The following is a 23015-nucleotide window of genomic DNA, read 5'->3' on the forward strand; positions in this document are numbered from 1 at the left end:
CCGCCCCCTCTCATGTTCTCTCGCCCAGCGGAAACCCTTATTGTGAGCTGAGAGACGAAAAAATAGATCAGCTTTGGCAGCATCCGAGAAAAACATATCGTACCGTATTTTTTGTTTTTTACATCTTCCAATGGATTGAGCCAGGCTACGAGTATCCGCGACGAAGGGACAACTTGAACCGAATTCTACCGACATTGTGGCGATTGTATGCTGAAACTGGAACAAGATGAACAGTTCTCATTTTATAAGAAAAGAAAAAAGAGAAGCAGGGATGCTGCTGCCTCGCTACAATCATCTGATATGAAATTTCCTGGAAAAAATAACAAAATTGATGGTAGACGGGGATTCAAGGGGAGGATATTAGCGGGGCAACGAACGATACGCACGTTCACATATACGTTCCAGATATTTCCAGGAGATGAGCATGCCAGCAAGAGAGTTGTGATGCGCACAGGAACGTTTGCCGGTTTTTCTCTTTTTTCTCCTGGATCCTGATTTCCATGGGATGTTGTTTTGTGTGAAATATGATAACGGGAGATTTATCTTGGCACTGGAAGGTGCATGCACATGTTCCCTGGAGTCAGGAATAAGAAAACGGGAAAGGGTGAAAGGAGTATTCAGGGTATTCGGTATTCGAACTCTTTAACTCCTACTGTTTGCTGTCAGGAGCTGTATTAACTTTAAGATTTCCCTGGGCTTAGGAGCGAGATGGGGGTCAAGTTTAATAATTTTCGTTTTGCGATATGAGACTATTGAAATTGTGCGTTTCCTTGTGAAACGCCCGACTTTTGCTGGTAGTTCGTCCACCTTACATGAGAAATCATATTTTTGTCCGGCCTGACTTTACATTTTTTTTGGCAAGAATCCCAATTCAGCCCCCCCGAGTTTGTAGTTTTCTATTGAAAGCTAAGATATTTTGCCTTACCCTCGTATGGCTCCCCACCCTTGCCACTGACCTCCGCTGTCAGTTTGTGTTCTTATCTGTCTCAATCACGACAAAATGTAACGTTTAATTATGAGAGCGTGGCCACTTGAAAGTGTAGTATTTCTGTCTTGTCCGGTTACGGTTCTCATCTCTTTACTGTGCCCGTGTCCACTGGGAGAAGGAAAAAGAGAGAGAGAGTGGGAGAGAGTGAGAGAGTGGGCGCAGGTTGAGGCCGGGTAAGTTGATAGACCGTGGGAAAATATCCACTGGACGGATATGATGGACTACTGGGCGCAAAAGTTTTCACGCTTGGGTCGCTCGTTCATCGGCGTTTCAACTTGAACGCGGCCGGCTCATGATTTTAATTGTTGGCTAGATGGTGAGGTGAAGTTTGTTCGTCATGATGGCTATGTCCTTTTTTCTTGTTCTTCGCTATGTACTGTACCGGTAGCTAAATGATGGACGATGACGGCTGTATGTGTGGAATGAAGTGAAAGATAAGCAAGCGACACAAAGTTGGCCTACTGTGGGATATCGTCCAGTCAGTTTGGTTAGGGATATGAATGTAATCCAGTTAGGATTACGACAAATGTTTTTTTGTGAGAGGGGATTTCGATTTGAGAATGCTACTTTACCGCATGACATATTTATTCTGCTGTCAGTATGGAATTTACACATATAATGGCTTTTGAAGCTGGAACGGGAAGTGGTTGTTTGGACTATCATCGGTATTTCAATGTAATAAGGCAGCCTTACCAAACTGATAGTTATGTAAATTTTTGTTGGAAGTGAGAAGTAAGGAATTTTACTGCATGCTGATCATTGTCTTAGCAACACGATAAAGTTTCGATGCGTGGTAAGGGCTAGTTTTGACACATTAGGGATTCTGTAATTCAAAATTCACTTTATGAATTTTCCACAGTTTCCATGGATCACAAGGTTGCAAAAGCGACTATGGCATGCATGCGGATTTATGGTGTTGAAACAGGATGGGTCATATGACTGGTCTCAGCATGACGGCTAGCTCACTAATTTTGAAATATGGAATATCAATTTGTCATACCTTGGGGAAAGGGACTTTAATTGTCAGGTTTCGAGCTAGTTTCTGAATAAGCAAGTTGGTTCATTGTTTGATTGAAACCTGAACATTGCTTTTCACAATGGACAAGTTCAGACGTATTCTAGGGTAATTAATCATATGAACGTTTGCTTCTTTTGAAATAAAATTATTATTTTTCGCTTGCTTTCTATGAAACTTATAATTGTCCAGTTCTGGCTCTAGTTTTGTTGGCATAATATACAACTAAAAAACCGACAACCAAGGGGAACAAACAGCTTCTTTTTTCGTTAGGTCAACTGATTCATCAGGTATTCACGTCAGGGGTACTTATTTGTTTAATCACTCATTTTGATTGTGGGATTTTATTCAAGGGTAACGCAGATTGATTCGTTTGCATTGGGTTCGGATTATTTTCGGGCGTACTTAATTACACTGGCATAGAATTATGATACTTCAGTTAGCCTGCCTTGGAGCCTATGGAGTTTGGTTTTGGTTTTGTGGGGAATAATCTAAATATCTTCAATTCTAGACTTTAATATTAGGTCTTCGCGAACATGAGTGTTACGCACGTATCGAGACACTCCATTAAGTATGGTGAGTATGGTTTTTTTGAGATCCTCGGTGTCATTTCAAGCTTTTAAGCTGTAAAATTAAGGGAACCTTAGGATACACGAGCTTTGTAGCGTAATAAGAATGGTCTAGTTTGTGCCTTTTATTTGAAATTACCAGGTAGATCTGATGAGCTTCACGTTTCATGTTTTGAGTAAATTAAGTACTTTGCTTGTGTGGTTCAGATGTAGTTTAAAAGCTATGCCTCCCGTGTGCATTTAAGGAGCCACAATTTGTTGATGAACTTGATATATTCACCATACGCACGAATTGGAGGATACTCTTTGAGGAACACCTAATTTGGTATCATAGCCGAACTCCATTATGTTGTGAAACCTGGCAAGGAGATTGGCCTTCAGTTCAAAGAAAAGTCCTTTCCTAGGTTTTTTCGAATACTTGGACTGCATTGATAGTTCTCTATGCATAACTGATTTTGGTTTGTCTCTACGTTCTGTAAACTTGATTTACCAAACATTGATGGTTCTTTGAATTCAAACTGGTCAAAATTTTAAGGATAGTTAGTTTGAAAACTTTGGTGTTGGCTGCTAAAAATTGTTTGCTTAATACGATTAGTATCCTTGCTAAGTTTCGGTATCATGGTCATCAGTGCTTGCTTCCAGAAGCTAGGATGGTATCCACTGCGCAAGCTTGCATTGTATCATATATGTATATATATAACCACCAAAGGTTTAACTATTACGTTCTTTAAAATTTTTACCATTTCTGCTGGAATCAAGCCGCAAACAGAAGGTGTCATTTCGCGATAGTGTTGTTCTCGTCTTATCGAGGAAGGTTTTCATAGTGCAGTGCGGCAAAGAGAGAGAAGTAAGTAAAAGTAGTAAAAAAGAGATCAACTTTATCGAAATTTCGAATGCCATAATCTCAGTTGTTATGTTATGTTATTTCAAGCACGTAGTTCTGCGACTTTCTTATAGTTATCCATTTTCTTCTTTATATTACGGCTTACCGTGGGAAGTAACTAGTCGATTCTGCAAACGATATCTTTTCATCACTTTTTGCACTATTTAATTGAACTTTATCTAACTTAAAAGTTCGTTGAATTTTGGGTCTTACTGGTTTTACAAGTCAAAATCCTAATTTTCCCACCAAATTAAAAATTTCCACTCGAAATTCAGAATTTTTCCATTGTTCTTCACGAAATGTTGTACCAATTTTTCCTACCTTTGGGTTTGGGTAAAGCTGCAGTTTCTTGAAAGAAGTCGGTGCAGTTCATGAATTTTGTTTCGTTATTTTTGACGATAGACTATTGCGTTCGGTTCAGAAAAAAATTAGTAAACCTCTCCGTCTCCTGGACGAAAGTGGAAGGGTGGATGCTCGCTAAACTTTCTAGTATCATGGTTCATATCATCGCTTATATTGCTGTAACATTTTATGATTCTGAGATGAATTTTAAGGGGGGTTTCCGCAAAATATACTATTATATATATATATTATATCATTTGAGTAGATATCGGTACGGAGGTATTTCTGGTTTTATAGTTTCTGAAAATGGCCCCGTGAAATAAGTGATTTATTTTCTAGCTCTTGTACACCTTCAGCTTTAAAACTAATGTCAAAACTAAGACCAGCTCCAGAAAGTTTAAATCGAGGCCTTTCATGTGATATTGGTCTATCTTTGTTAAAAAAATTACACTTCGCTTTGCATTTATAGAGACCCGCCCTTAGACTCAATGTAGAACAATGTTGTTCTCTTAGAGTGAGAGGGCCTTCGCAGTTGTAATTTTGTCAAAAAATTTTCTGTCAATCGGTATACCGGTTTTTGCAAAAAGTGCGTGTAATATACGATAGGTGGACGGACAAACGGATGCACAGTACACCGATTTTAATAGGGTTTTGTTGTACAGGCAAATTGAATAAATCCTTTGAAAATTTTCTGGAAAAGAAGAATTACGCCTAGAATTTCGTTGATTAGGCGCCAGTAGAACGGAGAATTCATCAGTGCAGGAAACTGTAATTGGCAGGCGGAGTAGACTTCTCTCGTAGAATAGTAGTTTCATTCTTCCAGTTGCATTTTTACCCAGCCGTCAGAAATAATAATAATAATAATCGCTGGTGCAACAATCCATATTGGACCATGGCCTTGAAGTGTGTTAGAGCACTTCATTCAAGATCCTACAGTACACTGTAGGAGGCAATGTGGTTAGCATTACGCTCGCCCGAGATTATAACGCTGATTTGATTCAGCTACTCATTCACAGCTGAGTCGACTGGTATCCGACGTTAAATTATGATACAAATACCACTGCCCCCGTGAGATTTGAATCGCGACCTTTCGTACGACAGCCTTGTGCTCTAACCACTCAGCTATCCGGGCACAGTGGTCAGAAAGTTGATACAAAATTTCATGATGAAAATATTGAGATTCCTTTGAGCGCTTCGATCCCTCACGTGTCATTAAATCAAAATTCACGTGTCTTTGTCGGTACGTGGGTCTCCACCGGATCCTGAAAATTATTGAAACTAAAATCAATAAATTGGAAGTAAAAATAAAAGAGAGAATAATAAGATGGAGATATATATAGAAATAAATAAATAATAAAATTATTAAAAAGGAAACTCCAAAAGAACTCACGATTTCAAACGTCAGAGCTCTGTGTGAACATCGATTCTATTCCTAAAAAGGAAACTCGGTTATTGTAACTAAAAAAATATCTTGAAATTCCGTAAGTAGAGATTTAGCTCCTGATAATGTGATAAACTCTTGTCCTAACTCATTTGCGTATACATCAATATCCAAACTGTTAGTCACTTTCAGCTGTCACCCAGTCGAAGAAACAATGAATTTGGAGTCGAAGAAACAATGAATTTGGACGAAATTATTGAGCGAAAGAAATTGGAATCAATCTCAAGTATCGATCATTCTTACGATTTGTAATGAAATTAGATAAGTTAAACACTGTAACTGTTACGAAAACACCAATGCCCAGTCTTTGTCAAGATTCCAGTCTAGGCGAGGAGCGACATACGCACAACGTGCAGCTGCTGATCACCGGAACGAGCCACATTCCACTAAAATAGATAGTTCCGCCGGCTGATGTTCCACTCAACTGGGCTCTTCCAGCCCCGGTTCCGCACCGAAAGGAGGATGAGCCAACAATTGATTCCGGCGAACAAAACAGAAAAAATTATTTAAGAGTCAAAACGCAGTCAAATAGAAATTTAGGGAAAATTTCTTGCGAGGCACGTTGACAAGTAAGCAGATCTCAGTTCACCATAGTCCACACCACTTAGCTTGCCTGGGAAACTACTATCGAGAATTTTCCCCAAGATCTCGGAAAGCACTGCGGGCACTCGCAATACCGGTGAACCTAGCGCTTAAAATGTCAGGTTGGATGACAACCACTGTTTGCTCGCTTTTTGAGCTTTGCAATGATTTTTTCCACTCCATTGGTTGTGGTTATGCTTGCCGTACTCCTTAGTTGCGGCAGAGGTGTTAGATAGGCCTCGCATCCACTGGTATGAATGCTGAGCCTGCACTCAGTATAAACCAGGACCGCTGTGCTTGCATGGCGGGGCTCTGATTGTGGTCCCAAAATCAATCCGTGTCCGAAGACGACCGTGAGATTATGCCTTCACGGCAGGTACTCACGTTAAACCCCCAGGACTTTCATTCAAATTCACTCCAAACCACAACACTAGCATCAAGTCACGACCAATTGGCAAGCCGACATCCTCTGCGACTCTCCATCCTATTTCCTGCCGCCGGCTGCCGTATTCAGTAAAAAGTTCAATTCGGTTTTTCCAATTTCGGTAACCAAGCGCTTGCAACTTCTTAATTACCGAAAAAAAAGTGAAAAAAAATAAACAATCTATAATATATCGAGTAGATTTCAACTGAAGAATTTATTCATCCTCCACTTCCATAATCATTGCCGACATTTATAGCAATTCCACCTGTCAGCGCAACTGAAGTCAAGGAAGCAATAAAACGAATGAAGTAGGGGACATCGCATCTGAGCTCGGGAAAGCGAAGAGTTGGGACCTAACAACGTGGCTCAGTGAATTATTTAATCGGGTTATTCAGGAAGGTAGAACAGAAAGAATCATAGTTCCAATATGGAAAAAGGAAGGTAGTCCAACAGAATGTTCAAATTATCGTCCGATTCGATTACTTTCGCATACTATGAAGATTTTTGAACGCATATTTGACAACCATATTTGCGAAATCATTCAATGAATCAAGTCGGGGTTGTCAAGAACTGCGGAACTACTGACGCAATACATGGTGCGCAGTTACTCATGGAGAAACACCGTGAGAAACATTACCCTCTTTACATTTCTGGATCTGGAGAAAGCGTTTGACCGTGTTCCACATGAACTCATCTGGTATGCTCTACGACACCACTTAGTATCCGAAGAACTCGTGCGCTAAGTTCAATTGCTCCACCACCATCTGAAAAGTAAAATTTGAAGTGTGATAGGTGTATCAAACCCGCGTGTCTCTATTGGTGTTAATCAAGATAGTGCCCTCTCACCATTCCTCTTTGTTCTTGTTATGGACACCGTCACACCGGGCAGCCAACGCCCAACGCCCTATATACTGCTTTATGCAGATAATGTTTTCCTAGTATCTAATAGCAAAAAGGATCTCGAGTAACTTGTCTAAAAATGGAATGATCACCTCATGCAACACGGTCTCTGATTGAATCTAAATAAAACTGAGTTTTTGACGACCAACCCACATGAAACAGATCCAATCACTGTCAACGGCAGTGACCTATCCAGAACTGAGCGATTTAAATATCTCGGGCCAATGCTATCAGCCAATGGAAAACTGCGTTATGAAATTGCTTCAGGCATTAACGCAAGCTGGATGAAGTGGCGTTCCACAACTGGTATTCTTGGTGATCGGCGTATCAACGAACGTTTTAAATCTAAAATTTACCGTGACACGTTTTGATCACATCCGCAATGAGGATATCCGTGATGGACATGGAGTTCCGCTGATCGTGAAAAAATTGCGAGAGAGACGTCTTTGATGGTATGGTCACGTAATTCGCGCTAACGAAAATTCACTTGCCAAGATTGGTCTGAACATCGAAGTCGATGATTAGCGACCAAAAGGTCGGCCGAAACGAAGATGGCTTGATACGCTGGATGGTGATTTGAAAACGTCGCGATTGGATCCAGATCTGGGATATGATAGAACCAAAAGGTGAAACCAATCATGACGAACTGACCCCGCTTGTGAACGGGACAAAGTCTAAAGAGCAAGAACAGGAAGTTGTTTTCTTCCTTGGGGCCGACAAACATTTAAATGATCCCCGTGAATGATTCAGTTGCGCACTGAAGGTGTTTTCCTCTCTAACTCCTCTATATATCTCTACTAGCGGAAAGCATTGTATATTCTCAGGTTATAAATTCTAATACCACCCAGATTACTGTCATTTTTTATTGCTTTCATGCAGTTGCTATCAACTCTACTATTATGCTGCGCTTTCATTGTAATATGAGCCTCCTGACAGCAGCTCAAATCTCGACATCGGCTCCGTGATCGATGAAGCACCGGTTCTTGCAACTTACGGCTGATCAGCCCGCTGCAGAACCTGTAGCATTGCCTTCTGTATAATTAGCCACTAAAGCTATCTCGAAAGTCTTCAATTTTGTCTCGCTCTCATGCGCCTTGATAGGAAGAAAATTAGCAGCCTTTTTAATAGGTCACGAATCTTAGGATACCAGCTTAATTCGCAGTGCCTCTATCGACACAGTTACATACTATCTAGTTACCATACTTTCCATTATAGCTGTAATTGACAAGACCCCATGAACTTGGTGTTATCAGCGTCTTTTCGCCTATGTGATAGTGAGTACGTGAGAGCTTTTGTAACTCCATTTGATTCTATGTCTGATCACCGCGGTTCCGTTCTTGTTTTCATCCTCGTTTGGAGGCTAAGATGTGTATAAATCTGCTCGGAAAATATATTTGTAAGTCTTCATTGTCCGATTACTTTGCTTGAATTTAAGGGGTTCAAGAAGCAAACTGGAGGCCCTTAATTTGTCTGCGCTGCATCAATAATATCATATCATCTGTATTTAAAAAAACCTGGCCTTTTTTGCTGTCAGAAGGATTGAACTGCTCTATGAAATTCCACTGTCGTTGGTGTCCTAATTGCAATTAAAAATCCACTCTTCACCGAACCCATCTTTTCCTCCTCTGTCTCCCCTTAGGCAAAACAATCAGCTTTACGTTCTCCGTTCTGTTCATTGCTTCTTGTATATACTTTGCCATTTGCACCTGTATGAAGAATTGTTTGACAGTTTGTCTGTTATGTTCCCTTCTTTCCCTTTCCTCCTCTGCGCTGTTTTTAACCTCCCCATACCCAACCGCCCGGATCATTCTAGCATTCTTTTTTTCTACTCTCTTTATTTACCTGTTCTGCCCTCTTTATTCTTCCACAAGTTTACGTTCTTATCCACCTTGACGCACCACAGAGATCTATAAATATATTCGCCTGAAACGCGCACTGCAGAAGAATTTTTTATCTTCTAAAAAGGCCCCTGACCTTACTCATTTCAAAACTATACGTTCCTCTGTGGAATCAATGATTATAATAATGCATAAGCAATCCTTTATGAGCGTCAAGGCCGCTCTAGGTCGCGATGATTTCAGCCCATTTAAATCCCCATTTGTAATCCCCCTAGCGCTGCCTAAACGTTTCCCACTTCGATCAATTTTGCTGGCTCAATGTAATTTCTGTTCTTTCTTCTCTTCCGTGTTCACCTCCCGGCCCCTGTCTCTTCTATGCTCCATCTATATTCAAACTGTTCTAAGTGGCCGTTCCTTACTTTACTCCTTCCGTGGTTGAGCTGCTCATTGATAAACTTAACACCTTAATTAATTAATTAAAAATTCCCTGCATCAGCGCTACGAGACTTATACACGTTTTAGTTAACCATAAACAATACATTTACTCTGCAAATAATTTTCAAATAACAACGTCGAAGAATGTTACTTTCTTCACCTTTGGAAAAGGACCTTATAATCCCTATTCTCAAATGCGGTAGCTCCATTCCAGATGTGATCTACCGGTCTATCTTACTCTTCTTCCAAAATATTCGAGAGATACTTCAATGACTGATTGATCGTGCACTGCAGTTATCTCATAGCATCTACTACTCTAATTTCGACCTTACTAGCTTCGTCGCTAACTGTCTTATTCGATTCCATGAGGCACACGAAATTTATACTGATTTTTGTAAAGCCTTTCTACTCTACTCCTCTCCGTCTCTGTCTATCCAATTTCCCTTCCTCAATTATCAGATCGCCCATTCCTGAAAGGTTCCCTTCCCCATTCTTTCTCGCCTTCCTCTGGCGTTCCCCAAAGCTCTTCTTTTTGTTAATGACTTGCTCTTTCTCCTCACCTACCCATATTTACTTCGCAGACGATCTTAAATTATTTGCCTTTGTTTCGTCTCCGCTGAACTGTGCTCTCTTGCAATTTAACTCAGATACAGGCTAACAAGCTCCCAAACAATAAATTAGCTTTAGCCCAGCTTAGGCTCAAACAATTGGCGGTTTAACTTGGATATAATTCGCACACTTGTCGTGTTTTTGTGAATACATGAAGGAGCGGTCACGCTGCTCCCAAGACGAAGGTGAGGCAGCGTCTGATGAGTTGCCTCTGCCCTGGACGAAACCCTAGTCCCTATTTTTTTATTCAAAATATGCCAAAACAGTGACCCGAAACATAAAGCGTGAAAAATACGCGTTCAATTGTCTGAAGCTATTATTGAGAACCTGCGGAATTAGGTCGACGGTAGGCATCGTGAAGGTCCCATTTTGAATAACGGGGAGAAATTGCAGCCGATGTATCAAACGTTTGATCAAATATATGCCACTGCCAGTGAAGGATGTATGTATTATATATGATGTGAAAGGTCATTTTCTGAGCTTTTAATGTCATTATTACGATTTTTTGGCACAGTCCGGATTTCAAGTTTTCATACGAAAGTAGAGTTTCTTTTGTTTTTCGCTCTTAGCAAGTATTTTCTTTTATCCTTTTTCATTGATTCTTTCCGCACTGTATCTAACGTTATTGTAAAAAAAACAAACACATGCAACTCCTTCCCGAACCTTATTGTATTTCGTACAAAGGTGTCCGAATTACACTTTTGCTCCCTGTATAGGTTTTCCACTCGTGTTGAAAAGATAAGGTTAGTCGGCAAGTGGTACAAGATTCCGCTCGAGGTCAAAGAACATCACAATTGTATAATGTTACGCATTAACGGAAACTTCCGATATAGTAGAGCAGAATCCATTCTACGAGCAACTACGCGGAATTTAGGAGAGGTTTCCTGAAGATGACATTATTATCATAATGGGTGATCTGAATGCGTGGGTGGGCTTTGATAACACCTTGCTTAGACATGTCTTGGGGAAACAGGGTTTTGGCGACCGTAACTATGGTGGGAGATTTCTGGATTTCTGCAACTTTTACCGCCTCGTCATTGGTGGCACATTGTTCGAACACAGAGCCTGCCATAAGGTCATTTGGGTTTCAACTGACCGCCGCCTTATGAGCAATCAGACCGATCACTTCGCAGTAGAATCAGGAGTTGTTTCTTGGCTGTACGTCACAAGTGAGGCGCTGACATCGGCATCGAAAGGGATTGCGATTTGATGGTCGCTTGCTTGCCACTTCTCGCAGGGTTGGAGAGATGCGACCTCCCAAATCCAACATTGACCGCTTGTATGATCCAGCTGTCACTCGGCAGTGGGAGAGCTCTCTTGCTACTCGGGCCGCAGATATACTGAGTAACTCTCGGGTTGCTCGATGAGCATTGGGCCGTCATAAAAAATGCTCTTTTCTCGGGCGCTACGCAGGTCGTCGGCAGCGTCCCGAAGGAGCGTCATATGATCTGGCTGATTGCGAAATCATGGGAACGGTTCACTGAACGGAAGGGGTTGAAGGCTCTATTGACCGCTGCGAACGATGGCGGGAGTGACGCGCTTGAGCTTCGCTACCGAACGTAATCCCGAGAAGTTCACTGTAGTGTCCGCCGTAACAAGAGAGAATTTGCTATTGCGTTGGTCAGGGAAGCGGAAGATATCGCACACAATGATTTCAGGAATGTATACAGTATCATGAAAGGGCTTGCATGTGGTCGTAAATATTTCGAAAGTCCTCTGAAGGACTTTAATGGTCGACATCTCATCCACAATGATGAACAACGGAAGAGTTGGAAAGAACACTTTACCACGGTTTTTAACCGTATCACATATGGTGAAGTTCCTCCTCTTGTGGATGAAGAGGCTAGTCACCGTAATATGCGGATACGGACTGTTTCTCCAGCAGAAGAGAAATGATTTCGGCCACCAATGCACTCCAACGGAGTAAAGCCGCTGGGCTTGACGGTCTCCTCGCAGAGTTATTTATCGTTGCATTTCCAATTACTGCTGATCTGCTGTTTCCACTCGTACAGAAATCTTGGAAATTCGAGACCTTTCCCAGAGAGTAGAAGAAGGGCATGATCGTCAAAATTCCAAAGAAGACTACCCGCTTTGAGTGTGACAATTGGAGGGTTATCTGCGTCCTCCTTGCGAATGCAAAGATAATAGTTAAAATAATCCTGGAAAGCATAAAAGAACATGTCGGAAGCTTGATCGACAGAGAGCAGGCTGGTTTCTGCTCGGGATTCTCGTGAATTGACCATTTTAGATCTTCGCTACATCTGCTCTTCATCGATTTCTAGAAAGCTTTCGATAGCATGAATAGGGAGTATATCTGGAGTGCTCTGCGCAGAAGGGGTATTCCGGAGAAACTGATAGCTATTATTAGACACATGATGTCGCAAAAGTCATGTACTGCACCGAGGTACAATTTCAGAGGATTTTGAGCTACAAAAGGGAGTCCGCCAGGGTTGCAACCTATCGCCGATATTATTTCTCCTTGTTATCGGTGACGTTCTTCATGCTGCCTTGTCCGAAGGACGTGGAGGAATTCAATGGACTGTGATATCTTTCCTCAAACAGCTCGACTATGTTGATGACATCTTTTTACGTTCTCACCGGGTCATTTACCTTGGTTAAATGGTTCTGAATTTGGAAAGAATTTGGAAGTCGATTTGAACGGAATGTAAACACCAACAAAACCAAGGTTCTCAGTCTGACAACGAGTCATCGCACTCTTCCAATCTGCATTAATGGGCAGAAGATCGAAGGCGTCGGCCAATTCGTATATCTAGGAAGGCCACTGAACTGGATGTTGCGCAATGCATTAATATTATTAGATCCGCTTTCGCTTCCCCGTCAAATCTGAAAATGCTGCGCCAAGATGAGACTGCTCTGTGCTAGTTTTCTTTCTATCCTGTTGTATGGGAGTAGCACATGGAAAGTGAACTCCACTATTACTCAAAAGTTCCAGGGCTTCGTTAACACTTGCTTGCGTCGAGTCATCATAGTATGCTGACCTCACACCATCTCAAACGAAGAACTTGGTCGGCGCACAGGCCTGGCACTTGTATGCATTGTGACCGGAAGCCGGAAGTGGCAGTGGATAGGTGACACATTAAGGAAGGATGACAATTGCATTTTGGGGCACTTGGCATAGAACAGTAAAGGAGGAGTGTTGTCGTCTCGGGAATTGGAGGGAGGAGCTGATGGGCGTTTCAGGTAACCGCGAACTTGGGGTCATGGTTGACGCGCTATACCCCATAAAGGGATAAATGGTAGTCACATATTTAAAGTTTGCCTTTTGCGGATTTCGAAATGGATTAATCGACCCCATTTCCGGAAAAATATCTGCTTTTCAAGGGTGTATTATCGTTTGATAACCAGTTTTTTTTGCGAAGAAAGGTATATTGGAGTATGCCACCGTGGTATCAATAGACAGTTCTCCTCTGTCAGTGTTGAGAAAATGGTTTCATTGCTCAAATTCATGATCTCCAATTCTGTTCGTACTCTAAACTCGAGTAGCAAAAAAAAATATGTTGTACATTATCCTGCCTGATGCCATTACTTCTTAATATTGGGTAGCCTCAGCGAATGTTCCATTCAGAATTTCGTCGTTATCTTGAGGGGAGTAATGGAAACTTCATAGAATTTCCTTATTTTCTCCCCTTTTCACTCTTTATTCATTCTGGAGTTTGTCCTGTCTAGTAGCGAGGTCGGTATATCTGGATCGAAAGCGTTATTTTTATCAGTCGTAGATTTAGTCCGGGCGGAGTCGAAAGGCTCTAAAATCAAAATCTAGCGCACCAAGCTGTCTTTATTTCGATCTGCTTTTTCGATCGAATTCAACGCTTATGTCAATCTTAGTGAGTTCTTGTCAGAGCGAATTACATAGATCATACCACCTAAGAAGCCTTTCGCAATTTTTCTACGATGGATTCAATCCCATATTGATTGCGGATGTCTTCATTCCGAATACGATCATGACGTGTTACGTCTTTGGTTCTGTGTAACATCTTTCTTTCCATTATTGCGAGGTGGTGTTCATTGTCTTTGGTAGTTAGCTAGCATTCGGAACCAAAGAACGCAGTAGGAAAGATAAATTTTGGATTTCAGGTGTTCGTTGATGCTTGAAGCAATTTTACAATTCAGTTCACAAATGGCTGATAGCATTGATCCGAGATGTTTAAATCGGTTCTGGGCAGGTCAGCGACTGATTCAAATTTAGTGCATGGGCTGTGAAATGATCCTTTTGGACAGGTTGTTCTGTATTAACTTTGTTGTGAGATATTTTGCGTAGAGTAGTGTCCGTGACCAAAATAATGGAGTGTTATCATTAGATGTGTCCCGATAGCTGAGTGGTTAGAGCACAAGGCTATCGTACGGAAGGACGCAGTGGGATTTGTATCGTGATTTGACGTCCGATACCAGTCGACCCAGCTGTGAATGAGTACCTGAGTCAAATCAGGGTAATAATCTCGGGCGAGCGCAATGCTGAACACGTTGCCTCCTACAATGTACTGTAGTGTACCGTTACGGTCTTGAATGATGTGCTCTAACACACTTCAAGGCCCTGATCCAATATGGATTGTTGCGCCAACGATTATTATTATTTTCCGAGTTATCACAATCTCGGCAGATGCCGGATTTCACCTAATACTAGTACTAGGTGCCAAGCATTTAGGCTCGGACGATCCTACCTACTTAAAAAACTAAAGGGGCGCTGGTGGTGGTGGCCGGTGGTAAGTCAGTGGGAGAATCCGTCGAGTACTCCCTGCAACATCGAGCACGTATGCAGGATGGTGTATTTCTGCATCGTTTGAACCACACTGTGCGAAAGTCTCAGGACATCAAGGGAAGCCATGAGGGATTTAGGTACAATACCTGTAGCTGACAATATTATGGGAACAACAACTACCCGCTCGAGACGCCAAATTTCTTTGATTTCCCGAGCCAATGGCTCATAGTTCACCCTCTTCTCCACGTATTTCCGTTCAATGTTGCTATTATGGGGGATAGCAACATCAATAATATACGCGGAGCGACCGGTCTTGTCAACTAAGAGTACGTCAGGCTTATTGTGTGCAGTATGGCGATCAGTCAGAACTTGCCGGTCCCAATACATGCTGCAATCAGAACTATCAAGTACTGCTTGCGGCTCATATCGGTAAACCGGACATGTTCCCGTGATCAGCCCATGCTTGTATGCAAGTTTTTGATGGATAACCTTACATACAGCTTTATGCCTGGTGATGTATTGCACCGGTGCCATAACAGTGCAGCCAGAAATGAGATGGCCCAACGTCTCTAACGCCGAACCACACATTCTGCACTGGTTGTTCTCCACCCGTTCTTTCATGATGAGATTTTTATAAGCTCGGGTGGCGACCACGCCATCCTGAATGGCACACATGAACCCCTCCGTCTCAGCGAAGAGCTCCCAAGCACACAACCATCTGTTCGACAAATGCAAATCGCCAAATGGCTGCCGAAGACAATTCACGTGTTTAACGTGCATTGCCTTCGACTTCCATTCATCGATCCGCTCTTGGTCCGACTTCACCCCACTCAGAGGATTGAAAGATCGATCCTTCAAGTTAAGTGGAGTCAGCCCACAGTCTGCCATATAGGCAGCTGCATGCAAGGGACTCGCCTGCTCTTTGCTGTAAAAATAAGCGCACAGCGAGTCGACTTGGCGATGATGTTGTGCCGCCATGTCAACCACGCCCCTACCTCCGGTATCACGAGGCAGGTTCATCTGCTCCACGGCAACATGCATTCGGAATTTGGACATAGTTGTCCGTATCCGCCGCTGGACGTTTTCCAGATCGGTCTTCGTCCACGGCAATATTCTGAATGCATAAGCCAATGAAGGGATAGCGAATACATTCAACGTGTTTATTTGATTCTTCCCCGAGAGATGCGCTTTCAGCACCAGCTTTATACGTCGCAGGAATTCGGACAGCAGAGCTCACCAACTCGAGCATGAGTTCCTTGCAGAATTCCTAGGTACTTGTAAAAGTCTGTCTTGGTCACAGCTTCGATGTGGAGGTCACCAATGCGGTTCGTGATGACCTTTGCGGATGGCTTGGAGTCGACACTTGTCTAATCCAAACTCCATCCGAATATCACGCTGAACATGTCTATTATTCGCAACTGACTTCTAAGATGGTTGTCAGTCCCAGCATACAGCTTGATGTCATCTAAGTACATCAAGTGTGTCAGTTCGCACTTAGCACGTAGGGCATATTTTATTGCAAAGCCATGCCGTCTAGCATTATTCAGTAGCCATGAGAGGGGGTTTAGTGCCATAAAAAACCAAAGGGGACTCAACGAATCCCCCTGGAAGATGCCCCTCCGTATACGGATGGGCTCTGAGGTATTAGCACCCTCAGATGTACGGACTGATAAGGTGGTATGCCACCCTTTCATGACTGTCACCAACAACTTTATTAGTTTCGGATCAATGCGATACAGATGTATGATATCGATTTGCCAGGTATGCGGAACGCCTTGGCATAATCGATATAGCAACTGAAGAGGTTTCGTTGGCTTCTAGTTGCTTGTCCTACAACTACCGAGTCGATAATGATTTGCTCTTTGCAACCCCTTGACCCAACTCGGCAGCCCTTCTGCTCCTCGGACAAAATGTTGTTGGTCTCGAGGTGCGCATTCCTGCACCGTGTCCTTCTTAGCAATAAGGGTAGGCAATCCCCGCAGTGAGGAAGGATCGAAATTCCTCCGGCCGACTCATTACTTCATTTATACTGCGTGCCAACCAACTGTGTACGCTGGTAAATTTCTTATACCAGAAATTCTGCACCCGATCCAGACCTGGGCCCCTCCAGTTTTTCGAGCTCTTCGGTAACATCCGCAAAATTCATGCCAGGCGTATTGGCATGGTAGGTGCCTTCGGCGGTGATCCACTCAGCATGCTGGGCGGGTAACCCCCAAAGTCCACTCCAATACGCTTTCGCTTCCGTCACCGAGAACTGTATTGTCTGGACGCTCTGTTGGGATTCGTTGAGAGATCTGAAAAAGCTCCGCTGGTTCCTCGCGTATGTTGCATTCTTGACACGTCTGGAATGACTTTCGCCATACCGTCGTAACCGACTGCATATAACAGAAAGTTTCTGTTTTAGTGTGTCCAAAATTTCCACTACGGGTGTCTCACTGGAGATGGCATAGTTCCGGTAAATCCTCTGCACTTTATTTCTCACCCGTCACCTGGCATTGCCAGTGCTGATCTGAATCAGTCTAGCAATGTCCTGCCTTAGTGAGTCCCGCCGACGTTCCAGACGAATTTTCCATGGTGGATCTCTCTGGTCACTCAAACCAATAACACGAAAGCGAATCTTCTGACAGTGCAATCTGATAGCCTGATGCAATCTCATCATTGATTTGAGATAGAATTCCCGGAGTTGTTGGAGATGCATAGAGCCTGGGAATACCTGGTCTATGCAAAGGATCCATATCCGAGAATTCTATACACGCTCTTTGGAATTCGTCCTGAACCTCAGCGGAAACCTCAGCTGGATGGTGGAGGAGAGTAATTCGTCGACTACTGAACCTGTTGCCTGCAGTGCGACGTGGTGTTGTTGATGCCGCCGCCTCTGCCCCCATCGACTCTCGGTCACCAGTTTCCCCGATGACCTCAAGTCGAACACGTTCCCTGATGGTAGCCGGGATTGTGTCGCTGCGAGTAATAAAGCGGTACTGGTCTGCGACTCGCTGCGCAGTCACGTGCGCGAATTGCGGGAAACGCTCGACGAATCTCTGGCGCAACAAGGGGCGGTAAGAGGTTGTACCTGCCCCCGCCGTTATTTCGTAGTAGGAGCGGATGATGAAGAGGTTCATTTCTTCACTCCATTTCATCCGCTTCCTACGCGAACCTGCCGAAGTCGCCACAGATTGTGGCGAAACAGCTGCAGCAGGCGGAGCTGACGCCTAGACGTCGAACCGTCCCACGACTAGTGGTTTCGACGCCGTGCTGTCTACTGCGACAGCCCGACCCAGTCACCAAGTCAGACGACTCCCGCCGGTTATCCGTACCGGACCTCAAATTTCTTCTTCTTCTCATTATTGGTGGTGCAATTTATCCCTAGCTGCCAGGTGTTGGGATAGCTTCCTTAGTGAGCATCAGCACGGTGGTTAGGAATTTACGTGGGGTTTGAATACTGAGTAGTTACAGGATCTGAGCTTCGTTGGGCGATTTGCCATGGCAAAGTAAGCAATCAACAAACGGGCTGTTAAAAAAAGGACTGTATATAGTATTCTATATTTTGTGCCGTTTGATCATCTCTTTTGGTATGTTACATTAAATTAGATTTGAATAGTGCTAATCAGGATTTAGTATTAGTTCATTTCATTGTGTCAATGGAAGGCAATTTACCCATTTCCGATCACCATTGCCAAATAATTCAGATTACTTGAAACAATCATTTCGATCCATTTGAATAGCTCCCTCCCATACCCCCTTAATTGGAAATCTTTTTGGCTGTTGTATATTTTGCAAATCTTCAAAAAGGGCGCATTTCCTGCAGCAATTGTACAATGTTAGACATGTCACTTCTAGCAGCTAACTATGTACAGATGTCCTATTTGGAATCAACCCGGTCAATTTGGAACTGTGATATAGAACATGAACCCTGATGTTTGCCAGAACTGGTGGCTTTTCAATGGACATTCACTACAATTGTCAGGAGCAGGTACTTGGCTCGGAACACATGTCAATGTTGAACTACTTAGTGAGATTTAATGGTCACTCGTTCAAATGGGAAAGGAGTGTGGGTGCTTTATTTGCAACTATTAGGAACTCTGCCGTATTTATAACACGTGGTAGGAAGTATGCCATAAGTACCTGGTATGTAGAAGCACTCGTGAGTCATCATTTCATTTGATATACGAGTACTGCATACATGTATGTTTTGGAGAAAACATTTTCTCTCTTCCTAATCTGTGCCTGTCTGTTGAGCATAAATGATTACGTCTTCAGAGAAAAATTTGCATCACTTGCAAACGCTCCATTGCACATAAACATGATAGAAATTTCAATTTTATCTAAATTGGCTTTGCTACGACATGAAATAAGTACCTCCTTCGAATGTTCGACAAATTTCCTGAGAAAGCCCCTATTCATGGGATTTGATTACATTTTCACTATCTCCTTGCAAATGGTTTTCGATCACACACAAACCCTAAAAATTCCCTTGAAGGTCGACGTTAAATGGAAGGCACTCAATCGTCGGCTTACATCCTCGTTTTTTATTTGCATTTATTCGGAAAAATATGTATGTCCTTATATGTCCCCGTTCACATGTACGAGTATCAACACTTAAAATCCCCAAAACATTCACTCCAGTCAGCTTTTCCTGTTTTATTTCTGATGAAAATGCAAAAATCCTTATTTTCTTTACTGAATTAGAGACGGCACACAGCCAGCAATCGTCATCGTCCTGGACCAAAACACCAATCCCGAATTGATCCAATCAGGTTGTCTTTGAGATGAACTAAAGCTTCAGTTCATCGATTGACTTTCTAAAGGACTACATGGTAAATCGATTCAATGGTTGCAAAGTTCCAGGCATTCCCTTTCGACGTTTTTCTCTTGTCCTTCTGTCTTACACGTATTAGAAGTCTTATGGACTCTGCAAAGGAACAGAAAAGGTGGAGAAAAAGTGAGGTGAAGTGAAATGAAAAAGTGCTTCTTAGAAGAATTGGAACGAATTTCTTAATGAAAGACGGGAGAAGGTTCAAAAAGGTTACACCAGGATAATAGAATAAAATCGAATCAGAATCGTATTCGTAGATTCGTTTGTAACGTGCATGAACGTCTCATTCGTTTGATGGTTCCTTGATTGAATATGTGTCGGTTGTTACTTATTTGTATGTCCGAAGGTGGATCAAGAGGGAATCATGTAATAGGTTGGCCGAATGAGTGATAATGATGAAGATGGCGAACTGGTTTTTATTTAGTAACTGAAATAAGTACTTATCGTGTTTGACGGATTGTGTGGAAAGAGGATTCTTTGGGACATACCGTTCAGTATATATACGTATGCCACTTGCTCCTCTATATAAAAGGAGTTTATTCTCCGAAGGCGTAGGCAGGCATTGTATTTAGGGGTCGATTTATATTCTTTTCCGCGAATGCAACTTTCAAATCGTGCTGGTGTTTCTGAAATTCAGGAAAATTGTTATATACATCCAAATATGGAAAACAAAAATAATGTTGAGATTAAATTCTGTTACCCATCGAAGGAGCTCTGATAAATTTTATATAAAGCGGTTCCAGTGGTCTTCATCCCATATTTGTTCAAATGTTAATCGTTTTGAAAATGTTACATATCCATCTGGAATTCCACTTAAAATGTGCGAAAGTGTGGGCTCAAAGTTTCAGTTATTTTCAAAATTGATCATGGGTGTATTTTTCGTCGGCGTTTGAAGGTTATTCCACGCAACTTGCTTGCCTGTTCAAACCAGACCAGCCTGCAGGGGTAGTCCTTTTATACTTGAAGTGGTTAAAAAAAGTAGAAAAGGTACATGAGTGACGAACTGTTTATCTGTTATTAAAATATACAAATTACGATTATAATTTTTGAATACGATTCCATTCAAATGAAAATTCTGCTACTTGGACACCGCTAGAGTAGGGGCCAAAAAGTTGAACATGACGACGGATAAGTATTCACTAAAAAGTTTCCCATTTTCCCCGTATTCTTAATAGATTAGCTAAAATCTACTTTTACAACCAGTTCGCCCCAAGACTTCCCAAGAACGCTAGAATCCTCCTCTATTGTTCAACGTCAATTACATTTTCAGATTTTAAACAAGCTAGTGAAGTGGAATGTTGCGTTGCCATTGCGTCGAGTGACATCAAGTTCGGTACCATCGTCGACAACAAGGAGAAATAATATTGGTGACAAGATGTAACCCTGGAGGCCTTTGCTTTGGACCTCGAATTCGTCTGCCTTGTTAAGTTAATTTTAGTATATTTCCTACTTCCAAATCTTTCAACTTTGCATCTGGTACTAAGTGTTTTCCTAGGTGCCTCGACCTATTTTGTACAAGTGCCATACACTGTCCTATAACGTGTATAGATTTTTCAACACACTTCGCGCAGAACCTGCAAATGGTGTCCATAGATATCCCTAGCTCTCCTACGTGATACTTTAGCCGGCAGCGACCAGTGGGGATTCCCACTATGATTCGAAGATTCTTCTTGATGAGGTTTAAACAGTCCTTTGTGCGATTGTGTTCGTATCCTTCAAGAAGCACCATGGACTGCTCCATTCCTGGTAGACCCGCCAAGTATAGTTCCTTCAGCCGTATTCTTATTTCTTTAATAGCCATGAACCCGTTTCCGATTCCACAGCAGGGTTCTGGCCCTCATTGCCTTTCAACCCAACATTGCTTGGAAACCATAGTATCCAGACCTCGTTCGACGAGCCGAGCTCAATCAGTCTCTCAAGGCATTCCCACATCAGTTTAGAGTTCACCTGGTTGGATCTAAGTTACTAGATCGCCGCTTGGTTGTTAGTCAGAATAGCAATGTTCTGCCCCTTGTAGTTCCTTTGGAGATTAAAGGAGGCCCATCTGTCTGTTGTGTATATTCCCGCCTAGAATATGCTAGTGTGCTTACAAATTGGCTCTGAGTACATTTTCCTTAGACCAATGACTCTACTGTGAGGGATCCGTCAGTGTGCGAAGTAATCAGATGCTGCTTTAAGCCCTATGTCACAACCACGGTTCCCCAGTTTGCCTTGTTCCTCCAAAGTGTTTCAAACTTCTTATCGAAGTGAAACTTCGTTGTTATGTTGTCCTTGATCTTGGTATGAGTAATTCGGAATACTGACTAGAAAGAATATCAATCTTCCTTCGATTTACGCAGCTCCTCGCCTCAACTGATACTCCCCATCCTGAAGGTGATGTGTAACTCCCAGGCTTATGTGCTGAGTTCAGTTCTTTCTCCCCAGATTATCGCCCCGTAGGTAATCATTGGTCTTATTATTGCAGTGTATATCCATAATAGTATCTTCGGGGTGCAACCCCATTTTTCTCCTGCTATGGACCTGCCAGTCATCAGAGCCCTTGAAGCTTTCCGACAAGTGTTTCTGACATGCGTCTTCCAGAGTAATTTTTGGTCTAGCGTAATTCCTAAATATTTGACCTCTGTTTCTCGTTGCACCTCCATATCATGCAACCTCAGAGCTCTCAGGTGATTAAGGTTACGTTTCCTAGCGAATGGTACTATGGTGGTTTTGACTGGATTGATACCCACTTTTCTGCACCAGGCACTAGTAACGCTTAATTCAGTTTAGATTCTATGACATAGCGCATTCTCATATTCCAGTATTTGTTAGCTCGTCCAAGAGTTCGTCCACTACCGTGATCCACATAAGCGGTGATAGTACCCCGCCCTGGGGACAACCTTGTCGATACTTGCTTCTATTTGCCTACTGTCTTATATTTTACCCATCCAGAAAGCCAGGGGCATCTTGTATGTCTGCGTGGGGTGTGTTATAGAATGCTCCTTCGATATCCAAAAATGCATACAGTGCTATTTCTTTCGTTTCTATGGCATCCCGTAGTACATTCGTCAGCTGATACAGATCAGTAGCGCGGTAAGCGTGTTGGCAGTGATATAGGGGATTACGCTATAGAACGTTAGTTCTAATGTAGTTGTATATGAGCCAGGGTTATGCTGCCCGTTGCCAGCTTCAGAAGGGATCCTAAGATGATTTCTAGGCCTCTCTGGATTAGTGCTGGGAAGATGTCATCTACCCCGGGTGATTCCAGTGGTTTAAAAGCTCCCACTCCCACTCTGAGTATACGTTGATTGCTAGTTTCCAGTTCTCCCTTCTGTCCGTTCTGTCCGAAATGAGTTCTGAGAAGCAGGTATATTCTGTCCTTCTCATTCTCGGTGAATGCTCCATCCTCGTGTCCGTTATCAAAAACACAGAAGATATTGCCTCAATTTCGGCTATAGCTTTATAAAGCCTGGTTTGCTT

General features: G+C 42.6%; 1 protein-coding gene across 5 annotated transcripts in view; it reads left to right on the forward strand.

Annotated features, from left to right (window-relative positions):
* LOC119651982 (gamma-aminobutyric acid type B receptor subunit 1) overlaps positions 1 to 23015 on the forward strand; it is a 768875-nt gene that overhangs the window by 26382 nt on the left and 719478 nt on the right. The gene's annotated exons all lie outside the window — the stretch shown is intronic.

Source organism: Hermetia illucens, chromosome 3, assembly GCF_905115235.1.
Source record: "Hermetia illucens chromosome 3, iHerIll2.2.curated.20191125, whole genome shotgun sequence".
In the NCBI taxonomy this organism is placed as follows: Eukaryota; Metazoa; Arthropoda; class Insecta; order Diptera; family Stratiomyidae; genus Hermetia; species Hermetia illucens.